Here is an 18,878-nt window from a genome sequence, read left to right as displayed (position 1 = left end):
TTGAATTGCTGCCACTGTGGGAGAGGGATTATGTGGCCAATTTGTCGAGATCAATGTCTTAAACAGAAGATGCTAGTTTTATTTTTCTATCCAATTATGCTTTCGGGGAAACAGTAAGAGGAAGTAATAGCAAAGTGGTAATTAGTAGTTTAAGAAGACCGTGCTCCAGGCTAGTGTTCTGTAGACATGGTTCAAATTCCACCACAGTAGGCAGAGAAATGTAAGGTTAGTGTCTAATTGAATTTTTCTTCAGAAAAAGGAGAAACCACTTAACCATTCATTAAAAAAAACATGGTTTCCATTAAGAGAAAGAAGTCTGCTGTCCCGATTTTGTACATCTTCTGCCTCTACACACTCTAAAGCAAGAACTAGATGGAGCACCCATCATCGGCTTAGACAATGGAAATGGTAACAACAGGTCCATTCCTGTCAAAAGTCCTCACAAAGTTATACTCACAGAAACATATAGAATAATAGAATCCCTAAGTGTGGAAGCAGGCCCTTCAGCCCAACAAGTCCATACTGGCACTTGGAGCATCCTACCCAGACCCATCCCTCAATAACCTACCTCATCTATACATGCCTAAACACTACGGGCAATTTCCCATGGCCGATCCACCTAGCCTGCACATTTTTGGACTGCAGGAGGAAACTGGAGCACCCAGAGGAAACACACGCAGACACAGGGAGAATGTGCAAACTCCACCTGGACAGTTGCCTGAGGGTGGAATTGAACCCGGGTCCTTGGTGTTGTGAGGCAACAGTGCTAACCGCTGAGAACTGACAGTCTGACAGATAATGTGCCACACACCACCAGCAACATCCATGAGTGTGTCCTTTCCCATCGACAAGGACAGATCCATCAAAAGCACAATGGTATAAAATGGAGTGGGGATTGCCTTGGGAATTGTTAACTGAGACTTCATGAGGTCCCATGGCACCAGGTCAAACTTGGGCAAGGAAAGCTCTTGCTGATTATCACTTATCACTTACCCCTCAGCTTTTGAATCAGTCCTCCTTCTTATTTAACAACACTTGCAAGAAGTACTGAGTGTGGCAAGGCAGTAGGGGATTTCAATGTTCATCACCAAATATGGCTCAGTAGCCCTGACTGTCTGGTCCTAAAGAACATAATTGCTAGACAAAATCTGAAGCCTGTGATAACAGAACCAAAAAGAGGGAAGAACATTTTTGATCATATTATCACTAATCTACTAGTTATAGTCCACATTGATGTACAGCAGTCCACAGCTGTGTTGCTCACAGAGATCAACACAAACACATTGCAGATACCAAATCCTGTCTTCACAAGGGCAATACATTATACTGTGTTGTGTGGATCTACCACTGGCATAAATGGGACAGATTTTGATTTGATCAAGCAATTCTAAACTAGGCATCCATGCGGCACTGTGGGCTATCAACAGTAGACAAATTGCATTCAATAGCAATCTGCAAACTTATGCCCTTACGTATCTCGCACTCTACCATCACCATTAAGCCTGGTTTAATGAAGAATCCAGGAAGCCATGGCAGGGAAACAGGTATTAACCTGATGAAGCCATAATGCAACATAATAAATAATAGGGCTATCTGCTTCCAAAAGGTGGAAGGGGCATGCAATACAAAAGACTACGCCATCCCACAAGCAATTGATCAAATCTAAGCTCTTGGCACATGCCCAGTGTTTGGAAACACACCCAAACCTGGATCACACACCCAAGCCTGATTTCATACCCCAAACTGAGTTACACACCCAAGCTCCTGTCAGGAGCCGTAACCCACAACTTTCTGATTCTGAGGTAAGAACACTAGAGTATCCTGTTTTATCTTTTCACTATTCTAAATTTACCAGTTGAATTAGGCAAATAAGGATGTGTAAACAATACTCTAAATGTTTAGACAAGCTTGCTATTCCATTCAAGATTAAAAGTAAAATCTGAATCTGAAACATTTCTATGTAGCATTTCTGTAAATTCGTCAAAAATTACATATTCTACCTGAAATGTAACCTTTCCCGGTTATCTATTTCTTTTGTTTTCTGTGCCACTATTATTCTGATGTTTTTACTTTGTTCTTCAAGCATATACTGTAATGATATGCCAGCTCCATATGGCATGGATAGGACTTTGTTACCTGTGTGAATCGATTCGCCTAAGCAAATAAAAGAGTATTTTTAGACAAGGCACTCTAGCTGTTGCCTTGAAGCATCTGTGCAGCACCTTAAAGAGCACAAGGTCGGGTGGTCTGTGACAGAACAGAAATGATCATATCATAAAAAAAGCACGTAGTAAGGTATGTTTATGTTTGTTCCATTCAAACAGTGTTTTTAAGATAAATTTTTGTCATTAAACTAAAGCTATGCTGTCTGATTGATTTGAATTTTTCTTATACAATTCGCTTCTGTGAATATACCATTCAATTGTGATACGTTGATCTAGAATTGTCACAGCTTAATCATAATCAACACTGGTGAGCCTGGCCAGATTATTTTGCCATCCCAACGATAAAATTGGCACGTCATTTCTTTTTCAGGTTGTTATGTACTCCAGTCAATAATTTCCTTGCAAATTCTCTTCCTATTCTTTGAATCCGAGAAAATATGAGCTGGAGTCACATTGAAATTTTACTTTAATGAAGACCTGTCACATTTCACTGAAAAAAGCAGGTTTCCTCTCACAAGGACTTCCTCATACACAAATTAACAACACATTTACTACAGTTGGAATGCAATTTCTGGGCATAACCAGATTCTAGGTAACCTTGTCAGTATTTTCAGGGGAGCACCTTGCCCTCATCCTTGTTCCTTCATAATTCAATTACTTACTGAATAATGCCATTATTTCTCTGATACTGTTTCAAGTCTGGAACACAATTCAATCAAAATGTAATTCTGTTCTAACTTTACCTGAAATGTTGGCTCAAGGTAGATATACCTTCAGTATTTCCATTCAGTACTTCCTTAATGCAGAGAGATGTTTGCGGGTGTTGGCTTTGGGATAGAAAACTTTATTGTCTAACAGAAAAGACTATTTGCTTATCAAACGTCTGGATTGAAAAGCTGATCTGTGTTTTGGTATTACTGTTGTTCTACCTCTTTGGCTCTTCAAGACAGTTATGTAAGCTGAATAGAAATATGGTTTTATTGTCAGCTTAAAATAACTTGAAGTCCAACAGAAGATTTTAAAATTGCATTGAATTGACTCATTGTTACTTAGCCTCAGATCCATTTACTGATATGTACAGACCGCCTGATGACTACTGAGTGAGTATATGATTATTTGTGCATCTCAGTGATATGATTCTAGAACCTTTCAAATTACTTAATATTATTCTGTCAGGACATTCCCTGGAACATCTAAATTGAAAGTTAATTTTTAAAAAAAACATTTATTAATGGGATGTGAGTCTTGAAGTAAGCAAGACCAGCATTTACTGCCAATTTGTAACTGCCCATGAGAAAATGGTGGTGAACCATGTTGTTGGAAAGTTTCAAATGGCTCAGGGACAGCTGTAGTGCTGCTAGGAAGGGAGTTCCAGTATTTTGACACAGTGCCATAGATGGGACAGCAACAAAATTCCAAATGTGGATGGCAAATGTCTTGGAGGAGAACTGGCAGATAGTGGTACTCCGAAGCACCTACTGCCCGAGTTCTTCAAACTGGTAGAGGTTACAGGTTTGGAAGGCACCTTAGTGAGTTGCTGCAGAGCACCTTATAAATGGTACACACTGATGCCACTGTGAGTGATGGATGGAGTGAATATTTAAGGTTTGCAGATGGAGTTCAGGTTCTTGAGTTTTGTTGGAGTTGCACTGATCCAGAGTGAGTAGGACATCACAGTTATGAGTTAGTAGGAACTGCCAATGCTGGAGAATCTGAAATAACACGGTGGTTGAACCATATATAGGCCAAGCAGCAGCAGTGGAGCAGGAAAGCTGACGTTCCAGGTCAGGACCCATTTCTGAAGAAGGGTCCAGACCCGAAATGTCAGCTTTCCCGCTCCCCTGATGCTGCTTGGCCTGCTGTGTTCATCCAGCCCTGCACCTTGATACATCACAATTATGACATGTGCCTTGAGCATCGTTGACAGAGGAGTTGAGAGGTTAAGTTATTTGCCACAGAATTGGCTGTCTTTGTCCTGCTCTTGCTGCCACAGAACATGGGTTGCCTCTGTTACTTTATTATCCTATCAATTGTAAATCCCAGGATGGTAATGTTATGGGTTTCAGTGATGGTAATATTATTGAAAGTAAAATGGACATTTGTTCCAAATGTTGGTTGCCTGCCAACTGTGTGACACAAACGTCGTTAATATTAGTTTGGACCTGTTCAGGTCCTGCTGGGCATAGCACAGGCTACTCCAGTAAATGAGGGTTTGTGAATGATATACTGAATAATCAGCAGTAAAACAGAATCCCTTCTGATTTAATGATGGAGGATGGTAATTGGTGAAGTAGCTGAAGGTAGTTTGGATTAAAAACCCTGAAGACCATTCTGAGACTGAGATAATCGATATCGAATAAACAATGTCCTCTGTACACTCCAGCAGTGTACAGTTTCGAGTTCTGAGGATGGGTCACTGAATCTGAAACGTTAACTCAGATTTTTTTCTTTATAGATGCTGCCATACCTGCTGAGCTTTTCCAGCAACTTCTGTTTTTGTTACAGTTTCCTTTGATTCCAATTGAATTTTGTTTGAAATCTGATTCCACACTTTGTCAAATATTGCCTTGAGACCAATCTCACTCTACTCGTGGAATTCGAAACTTTTGTCCATGTTTGGATCAAATTTGTGATAAAGTTCTGGGAGATCGAGCAAAAATCCCCAATATTAAAACATATGGACAAAACCCTGGATTTTGGGCAGTGCCTTGGACTTTCAAAACTTTTAAAAATAAAAGGGCAGCTGGACTGAGCCTGTGGCAAGTACACAACACAACAAGCAGGCATGGGAGATTGTTGTCTGGGAAAATTATTCAGCCTGGAATTTCAATTTACACCCCGTCTCCAAAGAACAATAAACTGAAACAAAAAAGACGATAGCCCAAGACAACTTTTACACCTCAGCTGCACAGTATGGGGCCTACACAGTTACGTGACATTCAACCTCGATCACAACCCATTCACATATACTCTAATCATTGGAAAGCCAATTAAAGTCAGAAGAGAGCATCAAGATCACAATGAAACTACAGATCTGCAGTGGAGATAACAGAGCCCACAGTCAGAGCCCTCTCTGATGAAGGGTCTAGGCCCGAAACGTCAGCTTTTGTGCTCCTGAGATGCTGCTTGGCCTGCTGTGTTCATCCAGCCTCACATTTTATTACCACAGTCAATATAACAGCCAGCCCCAATTTCACCTCTGGAGGAATCTGAACAAGGAGATTCTGAACATGAGAGATGGTAAGAACTGCTGATACTAGAATCAGAGGCAACACAGCATGGGTCTTGAGGAGCAAAGTTGACGTTTTGGGACGGGACTCTTCTTCAGAAATCATTTCTATAGAAGGGTCCCAACCCAAAAAGTCAGCTCCTCTGATGCTGCCTGGCCTACTATGCTCCTCAAGGCCGACGCTGTGTTATCTCTAAACATGAGAGCCTTTTCGACAGCAAACTTCTGCATGAGCAGCTTTCCCAAAGGCTTCCCCTACAAGCCGCTTCAGAACCAAGCAGGAAAAAGGCCAAATTGAGATGTGAGAACATAAATCTGAACTAGGAGACTCTGAGCACAGGCATTTCTGAACTGGGAACCCTGACGGCAAGAACCTCAATGACTGAGCATGACTGTCTGAACAAGACACCCACAAACCCAATCAATCACCAAAGCCTGCAAAGCTGCAAGACCTCAGATACAATCTGAGGTGAAAACCTGCTTGCAAAACGCATCAAAAGTCAAAATAATCAGGTACTCAATAGATAAATCCAAAATGCACTTTACTGCATCAACTGCCTCAACCCAAACTGAAGAAGCTACGTGCTCTGAAGTCTTCATCCAAGCTCTGGATACGGCAAGTCAGAATGACCATTGGGACTTCAAAACCATATTCTGGTTGGTGAGCAGCACTCATGAGAGCCCAAAGTTCCAACCTAGCTAGCAGGGAGAGGAAGGCAGCTGGTCCAGTGCTTTGGGATCCTACTGGTAGGAATTCTGGTTAAGATTGAAAGTTTAAATACTGCTTGTTTTCTGTACATCAGTAAATATTGTTCAATAATGGTAATCTCCTTTCACTGTGTCATTTAAAGTGCTCGTGTGTTCCTGTGGATTCATTGTATTAACTTTTTAGAATTTACTGAGTAAATTTCTTTTATTATAATTACCCATTGTACCTAATAAGTAGAGATCCTTTTGCCCTTAATCACCTGTCTACTGTCTCTTCATTCACATCCCCATAAATAAGCCCAGAACCAGGGGGCCGAGGAGTAATTCAAACCATTTTAAGATCAGGAAAGTAACAGATTGCCAACTAGAACTGTACAGTTCAGTGGCAAAACCCAACGCGAACACTGGTGAGCTATTATTGCTCAGTGCTACTCCATACTAATACCACTGACACTCCTTTCATGGTAAACTAGTGAGAGCAGTCTAATGGTATAGTGGTTAGATACAAAAAAAACTGCAGATGCTGGAATCCAAGATAGACAAACAGGAGGCTGGAAGAACACAGCAAACCAGGCAGAGTCTGGAGGAAAGGAGCATTCACCGTTTTGGGTATTACCCTTCCAGAGGATTGCTCCTTTCCTCCAGATGCCACCTGGCTTTCTGTGTTCTTCCAGCCTCCTGTTTGTCTAATGGAACAGTGATTGGCTAGATTTTATTTGTCCAGCTTTTTGGGGACAGGACACACCTGGGCAACTTTCCACATTATTGGGCAGATGCCAGAGTTGGCACAGCTTCGCTGTATGTAGCTGGTTTACAATCTCAAGCCTTCATGATTATGGCTGCGGTGTTGCCAGGATCTATAGCCTTTTTTGGATCCATTGAATTTAGCCAGTTCCTGATATTACATGGAGAAAATGAGATTGAATGAGATTGACATGGTGGTGGAGGCCTCAGGACGAGGCTGAAATGGACATTCCAGGTGACCATTCTATGAACGTGATTGTTCAGCCTTGATTTTTGCATTGACATTGCTGAGGATGGGAATAGTTATGGAATTTCCTCCTGTGGTTCGTTCACCACCATTCATGACTAGATGTGGCAATGCTTTGCGTGTTTTGATTTGATCCATTGCTTGTGACTTTCTGTAGCTCTGTCTATTACATGATGCATCTACTGTTCAGCTGTCTGTGTTTTAATTTCACCAGGTAGGAATCTGACTTATATGTGCCTTTCATTGCTCCCAAAATGTTCTCCCTCACTCTTTACTGAACCATGAATGGTTAGACTGGGTTAGTATAGTCAATCAATTTTACAAAGTGCTAATAGTGAGACAGAGTTTCTTTCATCAACCCAATGGTTTCATGGTCTGAGAGTGGCCTTTTATTCTGGAGTTATTAACTAATTGAATTTAAATTCTGTCAGGTACCATGTGGGATATCTACTCAATCTCCATAGCATTAATCTAGGTTTCTGAATCACTAGTCCAATATCATTCCCAATAAACTTTGTCCCTTTAACCACAAAGATGGGGATCTAGGAATGATAAAGTAGTGATATTGAAGAAAATATTATCCTATTTCTAATTTCAAATTTAACCTGCCCTTTTTAAAGAAGTAAGGATGCTGCAGGTGTAAACATTTCCCTCACAGTTTACCTTCTTCAGTGAATAATGAGTTTGAGAGATTATAGTTCCTCTTCGAAGTTTTTTCAGTGCTGGAGAGTCTGAGTTTTAACCTTTCCTCATTTCTTTAATATGTAAATTAACTCTCACTACCTCCTGTGCTCAAATCCCTCCACTGCCCATTAACAAACATAAATATATAAAATGTAGCATGAGCAGAGCAGTATGCAGCTGTAGACCAAGTAATGCAGTTAGTATTATTTGTTTTGTCTATTGTTAATCCACATTGACTGGACAAAATTAATCTTTCCATCACTTATAGAATCTCAACATCATGGATTAATATTCCTTTCCAACATTTTTTCCCAATGTGTTCGGCCACAGTCTTCTTAATTCAAGGGTTCCAAGTTGTCCTTTTAATATTCTTTCCCAGGTCCTCCAATGGAGATGTGACCCCTTTCCCACTCCCTGGGCTTGAGTATCAATTACCAAATGACATGCCTGTCCTCCAACGTTCTTCAGAGTGCAGTGCTACCTTCAAAACAAGGGATGAGCTGCCCAGCTCCAACACAGGGAGTCACTAATCTGATGTGTCTGCCATAGTAAAATTGTTCAGAGAAAAAGGGTTATTCATCAGACTAGCTCTTATGTTGGCCTTATGATCGCCTATCTGCTCTGGTGTGAAAAGCTACAGCAGCTTCAGTGAAAGTAGCTGCTGCCCTGTTAGCATTTGCACTCTGGAGTTGGCTCCCGTCGCATAGAGGATGCCCAGTTCCGTGACTTGGAGGTGATTTTAATCAACTTGTTCAGACAGTCTATGAAGCATGTATGGAGCAAGTGGGACTCAAACCCAGGCTTTCTGACTCAGAGTTAAACATATCACCACCCACATTGCTCTACACCATGAATTGGATGCCAAGCTAGTTCCCATCCATTTAGGGTATCTGCATTTTAAAATAACATTGTGTCAATAATAGTCTTGAGAGCTGGAAGATTCCCAGCCTTAGTCCTTAATTGCAGCATGTAAATACTTTATTGGTGTGTCGAAATAAAGTCGTTTTTAAAGGTAGATGGGAATTATGAAATCACAAAGGGGTTGTCTTTGTTCCAAGTGAACAGATGGTAATAAAATATCAGAGGCTATAATTCATTCCAGACATTTACTGTAAATACTTAACAGCATTCATTTTTAGGAATGTGGTTTGTATCACCTAAAAACACCTGTATAATAAAAATGATCTTCGTATATGCCAGTCTTTATGAATTAACACTAATTGATCTAGCACTTGAGTGAACCACTTTATTATGAGATTCAAGTTGGAAGCCAGGCTGAACTACAGCACAACAAGTCTAAAATCATGTTGAGGTCCCACCCAGGATAGTGAAATGGAAAGTGGCAGCCACAAAGGGGTTTGACCCATTTCACGCTGGGATTGGCAAATCAAACATAGTTTCTCTTTTCTTGAAGGTATATCATAGGTTTGCTCAGCAGAAAGATTCACTATAAACCTGTGATCAGCAACTACAGCTCCACAGTTGCTCACAGCTCGCGCTACAAACTATTGTACGTTGGCTGGTGGTCACATGTTCTACATCCTGGTCACTTGCCTATTAGCATATTCCCTCAATTAAAATCAATGCAGAAAGCCAGGGAATGACATTTCCTTGGATAAAGTGGTGGTCAGGGCCACTGCCTATATGGACAAATATCTGCAGCAGCTATTATATGGGAGCTTGTGCTTGCTGTGAGCAAGAAAAAAGGAACATGAAGCCTAGATATTGATGTAGTGATGGAAAGATCATTAGATCTGCAGCTTTTTTAATGCCCACAAGGGAGCCTTCTGTAAAGAGGAAGAAATCAGGCAGCTCAGGCCTTTCCATGCAAGCATAGAGGCACAGATACAGAAGACAAAAAACATGCAAAGCTCTTACCTGGATGACAGAAAGCATTCAATTTACTGAAGCTTTCAGAGATCTACCTGCAAACATATTTTTCCAGGTTATATGCCTGGTTTTCCAAGAATTATTGTATCTGCATCATTTTTACATCAGCTATGCATTCAATACTATTTTGCTGAATGTATAGCAGGGAGATTTGTTTAAAATTTAACAAGGAAAACATTTATAGATTCCAAGTTATAAGATGTAATTATATATTTCTGTGTGTGCAGTATTTGGTAACCATCTTGTACATCTAAAGGAGAAAACCCTATAAAGGTTAAATACACAAAAATAGTGATGATATCATAACCTAATAACGGGGTTAAGTGAGAATATATAAGGAAGCCCTGAAAACCAAAGAAAATTGAAAAATTGAGAGGTTACCCCTGAATATGTTTCACAAATAGCAAACAAAAATAAAAGCTGTTTGGCTCCTGATGGGCAGGACTGCAAGCCATGGACCACAGAGCATTGAAGAAAGCTATCATTAAAGCAAGCGGTGCATTGGCAGCTCCTGCAGTCCTGCTCCCTGGGAATTGCCAGTATTTGTGTAGCACCAGAAATAAAACAGAATAAGTTAGAAAGAATAATGCAGAGGACATTGCATTTTCATGGCTCAGGTACAGGTAAGTTTTAGGACCATAGTTTTACCATTAATTCCGGATCAATTTGTTTGTGATAGCACCAGATCAAGTGCTATAGTTTGAAGAAAGGTTCTGGCCTGAAACGTCAGCTTTCCTGCTCCTCTGGTGCTGCCTGGCCTGCTGTGTTGCTCCAGCTCCACACTGTTATCTCTGACTCCAGCATCTGCAGTTCTTACTGACACTATTTTAAATGCTCTGATTAACATTGAAACCTCTTGATACAATTCATTTATGCCATGATTATGAAAACTCTGCCTTAACTTTACAATGTTCTAAAACTTATTTTATAGAACATAGAACATTACAGCACAGTAGTTGTGGCGACCTGTCATTCTGAAGCCCATCTAACCTACACTATTCCATGTATGTCCATATGCTTGTCCAATGATGACTTAAATGTACCTAAAGTTGGCGAATCTACTACTGTTGCAGGCAAAGCATTCCATTCCCTTACTACGCTCTGAGTAAAGAAACTACCTCTGACATCTGTCCTATATCTTTCACCCCTCAATTTAAAGCTATGCCCCCTCGTGCTCGCCGTCACCATCCTAGGAAAAAGGCTCTCCCTATCCACCCTATCTAACCTTCTGATTCTTTTATTTGTTTCAATTAAGTCACCTCTCAACCTTTTTCTCTCTAATGAAAACAGCCTCAAGTCCCTCAGCCTTTCCTCATAAGACCTTCCCTCCATACCAGGCAACATCCTGGTAAATCTCCTCTGCACCCTTTCCAAAGCTTCCACAACCTTCTTATAATGCGGTGACCAGAACTGTACGCAATACTCCAAGTGCGGCCGCACCAGAGTTTTGTACAGCTGCAGCATAACCTCTTGCTTCTGGAACTCGATCCTTCTATTAATAAAAGCTAAAACACTGTATGCCTTCTTAACAGCCCTGTCAACCTGGATGGCAACTTTCAAGGATCTGTGTACATGGACACCGAGATCTCTCTGCTCAACTACGCTACCAAGAATCTTACCATTAGCCCAGTACTTTGCATTCCGGTTACTCCTACCAAAGTGCATCACCTCACACTTGTCCGCATTAAACTCCATTTGTCACCTCTCAGCCCAGCTCTGCAGCTTATCTATGTCTCTCTGCAACCTACAGCATCCTTCATCACTATCCACAACTCCACCGACCTTAGTGTCATCTGCAAATTTACTAACCCATCCTTCTACGCCCTCATCCAGGTCATTGATAAAAATGACAAACAGCAGTGGACCCAACACCGACCCTTGCGGTACACCACTAGTAACTAGTCTCCAGGATGAACATTTCCCATCAATTACCACCCTCTGTCTCCTTTCAGCAAGCCAATTTCCGATCCAAACTGCTATATCTCCCACAATTCCATTCCTCCGCATTTTGTACAATAGCCTACTGTGGGGAACCTTGTCGAATGCCTTGCTGAAATCCATATACACCACATCAACCAGTTTACTCTCATCTACCTGTTTGGTCACCTTCTCAAAGAACTCAATAAGGTTTGTGAGGCACAACCTACCCTTCACAAAACCATGCTGACTATCCCTAATCAATTTATTCTTTTCTAGATGATTATAAATCCTATCCCTTATAACCTTTTCCAACACTTTACCAACAACTGAGGTAAGGCTCACTGGTCTATAATTACCAGGGTTGTCTCTACTCCCCTTCTTGAACAGGGGAACCACATTTGCTATCCTCCAGTCGTCTGGCACTATTCCTGTAGACAGCGACGAGTTAAAGATCAATGCCAAAGGCTCGGCAATCTCCTCCCTGGCTTCCCAGAGGATCCTAGGATAAATCCCATCCGGCCCAGGGGATTTATCTATTTTCACACTCTATAGGATTTCTAATACCTCTTCCGTGTGTACCTCAATCTCACCTAGTCTAGTAGCCTGTATCTCAGTATTCCCCTCGACAACATTGTTGTTTTCTAGAGTGAATACTGTTGAAAAGTATTCATTTAGTGCTTCCCCCTATCTCATCTGACTCCACACACAAGTTACCACTACTATCCTTGATTGGCCCGAATCTTACTTTCGTCATTCTTTTTTTCCTTAAATACTTATTTTAGTTTGGATTTTACTTTGTTGCTACTTCTGCTTTTGCCAACATTGCTTTTTTTGTGGCTGCAATAACGAACTGCAAATTCTGCTTGTATTCTTCTTCTTCTGATTTAATTTACTGATTTATAAATCATTGGCAAGCCTTCATTGCAGAATTGTGGATTATTCTGGGTATTACGCTTCAGGAAAGATGTAATGGATTTGGAAAGGATGCAGAAAGTGGTTACCAGGATGTTACCGGGGCATAAGGATTTCAGTTGTAAGTAAAAGTTGGAATTGCCTTCAACAATGAAAACAGAAATTGCTGTTCCTTCCACTTTTAACACACCGCTGTGTTCCCTGGCCAACATCTATATTTCAGATTTGCTGCAATGCTCCAGCAAAATTTAGTGCAAGTTGGGAGTACAGTATTTCATTTTCCGTTCGGGAACCCTGCAGTCTCCAGGTCTTCAACCGCGCTCAATAATTTTAGGGTCTAAGCACCTTCTACCATGTCCTTACCCTAATACCCATGCACCAGGCCTTTTCATCATATAAGCTACTCCTACAAACAACCCATTGTCAGCTACTAATAGTCCCCATTCGCAGCAGTTCTGAGGAGCGGTTACCAGACCTAAAACGTTAACTCTGTTTTTCCATTCACAGATGCTGCCAGACCTGCTGAGCTTCTCCAGCAACTTTGTTTTTGTTCCTGATTTATAACATCCGCAGCTCTTCTGGTTCCCATTAGCAGCTATTCATTCTCCCAGGGTGGCCTTTACCCATTTCTTTGTCTGCCTAAAGGCTGCTTTCTCTCTCTCTATCAATTACTCCTTCCCCTGTTCCACTCTAGCTTCAGCATATTTACCAACCTTATCCTTGGTGTAATCAGTTCTAAAGAAGGGTCACTGGATCTGAAATGTTAACTCTCCTTTGTGTCCACAGATGCAGCCAGAACTGCTGAGTTTTTCTGTCAATTTCTGTTTTGTTTCTGAGTTCCAACATCTGTAGTCCTCTTTTTTTTGTTTATTGTTATCTTTATCGTTCTTCCATTTTACTTGGGACCACCACGAATTTCGTTATTCACCTTTCCTGTCAGACTGGCTATTTGACCTTGGTTATCTTTGGCCACTTCCTCTTTTGGACATCCTTCTTTAGCCATGCTTGTCCACTGGGTGGTAACATTTGCCAGTCCTCACAGGGCTTAGGTGGAACCCTGCATGCGAGCTGCAGAGTTCTCCCTCACAACAGCACCAATTCCATTCATGTCAACTAACATTTGGATTTGGTGGGTTATTTTTACGGCCAATATCCTGCCTGCTATATAGGCAGAATATAGGATGTAGAACATAGAATTGTAGAGCACAGGAATGGGCCCTTCGGCCCAAAATGTTGTTCCGAACATGACACCAAATGAAACTAATCCCTCTTACCTGCCCTTTGTCCATATCCCTCCATTGCTTCACTTATCTAAAAGTCCCTTAAATGTCCCTATCATATCTTTCACCACGTCAACCCTGGCAGTATGTTCCTAATTCCTACCACTCTGCCTAAAATACTTGTCCCTTGCATCACCTTTGAACTTTCCCCCATTCACCTTCAATGCATGCTCCCCAATTTTAAACGTTTCAACTCTGGGAAAAATAATCTGACCATCAACTCTATCCATGCTTCCCATAATTTTGCAGGTTTTCAAGATGATTAAAAACTTTGATGGAGTTGATTATTCTGTCTGGTGTGTGGGTCAATGATTAGAGATTGCAAATTTAAAATAATTGACAAAGAGTCCAGACAGAGAACTTCTTTTCACTCAGGCATTTGTTTGCATTGATAACACTCTACCTGAAAAAGTGATTGAAATTATTTCATAACTAAATTTAAGGGAATTTGAATGGTACTTGAGGATGCAGAATCTTCAGTTTTAAATACTGGAGGCGAACATATGGGACTAATCTGTACTATCAAAGAACCAAAACAGGTGCAATGGAATGAATGGTTTTCTTCTGCACTGTCAGCTTCTATGATAACATCTAACAGGGAACATTTGCCTATTGCTTTTGTACATAAATGCATTGAGTGCTTCTACAGAAAACAAAACAAGAGCTCCTAAAATAATCACTTATTACAGAAATGGTTGAAATTGAGGTAATTTCCAGGCTGAGCATTATTTAAAATTTGTAGTTCTATGAAATGAATCATCATTCTCTTACTGTACCTGCAATTAAGTAGGGATTGGTATGATAGCAATCAGGTTTAGACTGTTAAACTGCTTTATGAGAGGAGAGCATTCACAGTTCAGTGATTTAATCCTTAAAATACTGATAAATCTTGCCAAGTGGAACCTTGGAATGACAGTGTCAAAGGAACTTGTAGCAAGGCAAGTGCATCGAAGCTAATCACCATTTCAGGTTATATATGAATGCCCCCAGTGTGAATGCTATTATCTGGATTGTAAGGTGTTTAAGTCCTGGTGTGATATTTCTTGTGGCTCCAGTGTTCCTGTTCTGCCTGTCATTCTTTTCACTTACTTACAGTTACTCAGTTGAAAGGCTACAACTGACCCCCTAATATTTAGTCCAATGTCAATAGGAGCGAAAATTTTGTCCAGAAAATGTTACGTTTGGGAAAAGCATCCATTATCCTATGGATGTACAGAAGTGAATACAATGTAAGACAAAGTGTACGAAAGGGATAGTCAGGGACATCTGATGCAGTTATATATGTGTCCCCACTCTGATCAGGAGATCTGAGTATAGCTTGTGAGCCAAGCGTCAGCGCAGAGCGGGAAACTGAACTCCTGGTGAGGCGATGAGGTACAACCAGATCTGTACCTATTAGTGGAGGGGGGAGCTGACTTCCTGTTCCAGGTGCACATCAGTAACATCAGTATCACCAACTTCCTGTGACGGTAAAAGATAATCTGGTTCCAATAATAGTTTCTTTTGAATATCTGTAGGTACTCGCACAAAACAATTAAGTTGCATGTTTTATCATTTCCATAGACCTTAATAGATATAATCCTTATACCACATAGTTGCTGATCACCCTCTTTATCCTAAAGTGATTGAAAAAGTATTTTTTTTTTATGTTGACAACATCGGGCCATCCCATATTGGCCTTAGCGATGGATAATGAGCTAGACTTAATAAAAAATCAGCACAGTGGCTCAGTGGTTAGCACTGCTGCCTGCCTGTGTGGAATTTGCACATTCTCCCCGTGTCTGTGTGGGTTTCCTTCGGGTGCTCCGGTTTCCTCCCACAGTCCAAAGATGTGCAGGTTAGGTGGTTTTGGCCATGGGAGATTGCCCAGTAGTGTTCAGGGATGTAGAGATTAGGTGAATAAGTCTGGGTGGGATTCTCTGAGAGTTGGTGTGAACTTGTTCCATGGCATAGGGATTCTATGAAAAGTCTAAGAGTGGGTGAACATCTATCAAATAGTGATTGTCATCTGAAGAAGCTCAATATAATATTTGAAAAGAAGAAACATGAAACAGCTTCTGTGATTCCAGGTTTTGGTTGATTTCAATGTAATGATACAGGGATGCAGGCAAGTAAGCTCATAGATAAGATGATAGAAGGTCAGCAGAAGATGGCTTCCTGAGACTATATCAAACAGATATACTGTTTTGGGTATTGTTGAGGTGGAAAGTCTCCCAGAGGAAAGTAGAACTGGCAGCGAGATCAGGGACACAGACAGAAGATTCTGTAGCTATGAGTGAGAATTCAGGGTGGTGTGTTTCCTTGGTGCAAGGGTCAAATAGATTTCAAATTGGCTGCAGCATATTGTTAAAGGGCAGAGTGAGAAACTGGAAGTTGTTGTACACATTGGTAAGAAGGACAAGATTAAGGGAAAGGTTAAGGCTTTGCAGAGTGAATATAGGAAGGTAGGTAGAAGGTTAAAAAGCAGAGCCTTAAGGATAGTAATCTCTGGATTGCTCCCAGGGCCACATGGAACAAGAAGATAGTGCCCATAAATCAATGGCTGATGAGATGGTGCAAGGAGTTCTGATTTTTGAATCATTGGGATCTCCCCTGGGCCAGAAAAGACATGTTCAAAATGGAAGGATTTCACCTAAACTGGAACAGGACCAATATCCTAGCAAGGAGATTTATTAGTTCCATATGGGAGACTTTAAACAAGTGGGGGGACATCTGGGATGTAGTCTGGATAATAGATAGACAGATAAGGATGATTCTGAACCAAAAAAAATCAAGTAAATTCGAAAAGGCAGGCAAGAGCAAGTCGGAGAATGAGGTAACTGCTGAATTAAACTGCATTTATTTCAATGCAATGAGGCTTACAAGTGAGGTAGATGAACCAAGGTCATGTATGAGAATATGGGACTGGGACATCATAGCAATTACAGAAACTTGCCTGAGGGAGGGACAGGACTGGTAGCACAATGTTCCAGAGTTTAAATGCTGCAGGAAGTTCAGAAAGGGAGGAAAGAGAGGGGGGGAGTGGTGTTTTTGATTGAGGAAAACACTACTGCTGTGCTTAAGAGAAGAAATTTCTGAGGGATTGTCCAGTGAGGCTATATGGTTGGAACGTGCAGTAAGAAGGGAATGATCACCTTGATGGGATTGTACTATAGACCCCCCACTAACAGTTTGAAATTGAGGAACAACTGTGTTGAAAGATGTGAAACAGTGTGTGTGAGAGAGTGTGTGTGTGAGTGTAATAAGTAATTCAAAACTGTACCAATTAATTAAAGTAGAGAGATCATGACAATTTATCAAGGTGAGCTGTCAAAACAGGAAAGTAAGGAAGATTTTACAGATACAGAACAATGTGGTGGGGTCACCTGGAATGCAACATGAACACAAAATCATGTAGTCTATATATAGGTATGGACCTTGGCTATCAGCCTCTGATCAGCAATTCTGCACTGTTGTGTATATTGGAGTCCACCTTGTAGGACACTTATCCAAAGATCCAAGGCTTACTGCCTTTGACCACTGAAGTGTCCCTGCACTGGGAGGGAACATTCCCGTCTGGCAATTGCTGTGCTGTGCCCATTCATCTATTGTCGTAGCATTTGCATGGTTTCACCAATATCCCATGCCTTGGAGCCTCCCTGCCTGCAGTGCAAAAGATGGACAACATTGGCCGAGTCACATGAGCATCTGTTGTGTGTAGGCAGTGAGAGGTGTTCCCCCCTGCGATGGTAGTGTCCATGTCGATGATCTGATGTTTCTTGCAGAGGTTGCCATGAGAGGGTTGTGTGGTGTTGTGGTCGATGTTGTCCTGAAGGCTGCGTAGTTTGCTGTAAACAATAGCCTGTTTAAGGTTTGGTAGTTGTTTGAAGGCGAGAAGTGGAAGTGTAGGGATGATCTTGGTGAGGTGCTCCTTGTCATCAATGACATATTGAAGGCTGCAAAGAACATGGCATAGTTTCTCCACTCCAGGGAAGTACCAGATGACTTATCCTATGTCTGGCTTCTGAGGACATTGTTATGGTTTTTTGCTGTGGCATGTTGGAACTGGTGACACACACACACATACACACACAGTCTCTGAAAGCTTGTGTGATTTCAAATAAGCCTGTTGGACTATAACCTAATGTCGTGTGACTTCTGACTTTGCCCATCCCAGTCCAGTACCAGCACCTCTACATCCTAACTGCATTGAGTGTGCGTTCTACACCAAATCCTAAAACACCCTCCTAACTGCATTGAGTGTGCGTTCTACACCAAATCCTGGAACTCCCTCCTAACTGCACTGAGTGTGCGTTCTACACCAAATCCTGGAACTCCCTCCTAACTGCATTGAGTGTGCGTTCTACACCAAATCCTGGAACTCCCTCCTAACTGCATTGAGTGTGCGTTCTACACCAAATCCTGGAACTCCCTCCTAGCTGCAGTGAGTGTGCGTTCTACACCAAATCCTGGAACTCCCTCCTAGCTGCAGTGAGTGTGCATACCTACTACAGCAAGATAGCAACTCAGCACAGCTTTCTCAAGGGAAGCTAAGGGTGGGCCCAAACAGTGATGTCCAGATCTTGTGAATGGAAGTTTAAAAAAAAGACAGCTTCCCTCAGGTTATGGCATTTATTCTCTCTTAATGTTTACTTTGTAGGTTTAACACTGCTGCTCGACTGTCAAGCATCAATTGCCTAGTGAGCCTCTCATTGCTGTCAGAATTTCAATGAATTCAATATTGGTTTTATCTGTGAAAATGTGACAGTTGCTTCGACTAGATTAGGCTACAATCATTTGTGCAATGGAATGGATGATTCTGCATAGTAATGCTATTGTGCTTTACATAATGCTTCTCTGAAAGATTGCATTTATTGAGTTTACTTTTGACAGATGCATGGAATTAATTTCATCGAGTAAAGGTTGTACACTGATGATAAGACCTAAAATATACACAAGCGCAGTACCATGAATGCCCTTAACTGTGATTGGATAACAAATTACTTCAGTTGCATGTAGACCTTTTCACGCAAATGATACAACTTGAATTTATGCAGAAAAGGGACTGAAAACACATTCGTTTATATTCGACACTTTAGATTGACATTAACTTCTTTGCT

At 41.2% G+C, this 18,878-nt stretch overlaps 1 protein-coding gene across 3 annotated transcripts in view; it reads left to right on the top strand.

Moving 5' to 3' along the window:
- The first annotated feature begins 2,196 nt into the window (after positions 1-2,196).
- LOC125451860 (cAMP-regulated phosphoprotein 21-like) overlaps positions 2,197-18,878 on the top strand; it is a 405,355-nt gene continuing 388,673 nt past the window's right edge. The window contains exon 1 of one of the 3 annotated variants that reach the window (XM_048529526.1): positions 2,197-2,295. The gene's annotated coding sequence lies outside the window, so the exon portion shown is untranslated. The remainder of the gene's footprint in view (positions 2,296-18,878) is intronic. The other 2 variants (XM_059645782.1, XM_059645784.1) reach the window with 2 other exon arrangements.

Source organism: Stegostoma tigrinum, chromosome 5 (assembly GCF_030684315.1).
Source record: "Stegostoma tigrinum isolate sSteTig4 chromosome 5, sSteTig4.hap1, whole genome shotgun sequence".
NCBI lineage: Eukaryota > Metazoa > Chordata > Chondrichthyes > Orectolobiformes > Stegostomatidae > Stegostoma > Stegostoma tigrinum.
Note: the sequence above shows the minus strand (reverse complement) of the source record. Positions and strands in the feature narration are given on the sequence as shown.